The following is a 2500-nucleotide window of genomic DNA, read 5'->3' on the forward strand; positions in this document are numbered from 1 at the left end:
AATCTGACGCGGCAAAATATACCTTCCCCAGCGGCAGTGAGGGAACGGCAGAGCGAGCAACACAGGGTCAGAGTGAGTCTGAGGACGATTGTTGTTTCCGTCACAGCCACACGGAAATCATTCCTAACAGGTCACACAATAATGAGTGCAAGGGAAGAAGTGTGGATATCAAGGAAGGTTTGTTGACCCACTTTCGTCTGATATCCGTGGATATTCCCCGGTTGTTGTTTTTTTCTTGAAGCGAGAACCGCGTGTGAATGCGCATGCCCCTCTCCATTTCCTTCTTTTTTTCTTTTTTTTTCATGGTGACGCTGAAATTTCGTTGTGGAAATCGCTGTCCTGACGAATGGATTTTGAACAATGTCGGTATTTTTGGTAAGTTTATATCGAAACATTTCGATTCATGATTACATATGTTATTTACTGTAGTCTTTTAAGTTTACTTTGAGCATGTTTCTTGTCACATCTGTCATTACGTATCCTGACTGTCCCATTATTTATAAACTCTGCCGAAAAGTTGTCCGAAAAAAGGCAGTGCAGGTTCAGAAAAGCTAGTTACAGATGTGGGCTGCACACGACGTTATATGACCAACTTCTCGCTCTGCAAGCGACGAAAGGTTCCCCGCACGAAAGCGGGGCCTGCTGACCCACCCAAATGCCTGTTCCCGGTTTCCCCTCAGTGGGTACTTTGCATCCTGCAAGGAACGGATGTTGTAATGTGAAGGGGTCGGATTTTCTCAGTAACGCTGAACACGTTCTGTTCATAGATGTTACTGTAGCCGTCATAGATATGTGTGTGTGTGTGTGTGTGTGTGTGTGTGTGTGTGTGAGTGTTCTTTCATCTTTCAAGATGATACGATATGTGTGTATTGCACAGCAGCCATTCGGCCGACGCGACGCGATGCGGTAAATGGGGGAGTTCTGAGGGTTCGGGGTTCGGTATTGTCCACATTTCTTCCCCCTGTACTCTTTCATTTCGAAGACGGAAAAGTGTATACCGAAATGTGTATACTGGTAATGCTTGTTTTTATACATAAACTCTACAATTCTTCCCCTTCTCTCCCCCCCCCCCCCTGCCTCTTTACAATGCTGCACAGGGGGAAAACCTGGATTATATATGACATTCCGACTAATCGGGAAAACACAGCCAACCAGTACAGGTATACCTATTTCGGTAAACACTTTTTCCGTCTTATGTATAATCTGCACCCCCCCCCCACCGCCTCCCCCAGTGTGTGACATTACAAAGAAATGGGGAAACGAGAGTAGGGAAAGAAAGGTAAAGCATGTATAGAGACCTACAACCATTACCAGTGTACCCATTTCGGTATATATTTTTTCGTCTTCGAAACGAAAGAAAAAAATGGGGTATGAATGTGGATATTGCATTGGCTGAAAGTCCCCCTAGGACACGGAATTCCGAAGAAAAAACCTGCACCTGCAGAGGCCATCCTACACGTGGCAGTATCTGCGTCGGTAAGCGAGAGAGTGGGGAAGGGACTGCACAACTCTTCACTAAAAAAAAAAAAAAGAAAAAAAGTCACCTGTGCGGGTCAGGCAACCACGCTGATGTCGGAACGACGAACTAGCCCTTCAACACCTAGCTTTCCCAAGCCCTGCGGCGATGGAGAAGTGGTAACAGGGACAGGCAGAGGATGCTGCTGGCAGTTCCTAGTCATGACTCTGCACGCAGGCAGCTGTGGGGTGATGGTCGTCCGCCATAGACTGGGTCAGATGCGGCCCTTTTTAGGGACAGCACTGCTCTCCCCACACGGGGAAGGGGAGATAAAAGGATCCCTAAACAACGCCTGCCTCACCTAGTACCTAACGGGAAACCGCACCTACTTGGACATCCAACACTAGCAGTCGAAAACAACAGAAGAAAAGAACTAGGAGTCATGCCCTGACTCTGGGTGCCTGGAATGTTCGCACCCTTTTGGACAGAGACGACAGACTAGAAAGGCGCACAGTGCTCATTGCTAGAATGCTTGATCGCTACGTGGACATAGCAGCCCTGAGCGAAACCAGGTTTGCCGGTGAAACCCAGCTGGAGGAAGTTGGAGGGGGCTACACCTACTACTGCATTGGGAAGCCGAGTTTGAGGCACTGTTGAGAGTTCCTCTTCACTGATGACTGCGCGCTTGCTGCACACACCCATGATAACATGCAGTTCATTATGGACAGGTTCTTAACCTCCTACAGGCGCTTTGGGCTTACCATCAGCCTCAGCAAGACCAAGTCCATGTACCAACCAGCTAGCTCACAGAACGCCAGTGCCTCTCCCCCACCTGCAATCAAGATTGATGACACAGAGATCAAGTCAGTTGACAAGTTTTGCTACCTGGGCAGCACCCTATGTATATGCAGCAACTTGATGCAGAAGTGACGCTGCGCATCGCCAAGGCGAGCTCCGCCTTTGGCAGACTCAACAGGCTGTGAAACAACAAAGGCATCAGGCTCAGCACCAAAATCAAAACCTACAGAGCTGTTGTGCTGACCA

The sequence above is a fragment of the Babylonia areolata genome, chromosome 35 (assembly GCF_041734735.1).
Source record: "Babylonia areolata isolate BAREFJ2019XMU chromosome 35, ASM4173473v1, whole genome shotgun sequence".
Taxonomy (NCBI): Eukaryota; Metazoa; Mollusca; class Gastropoda; order Neogastropoda; family Buccinidae; genus Babylonia; species Babylonia areolata.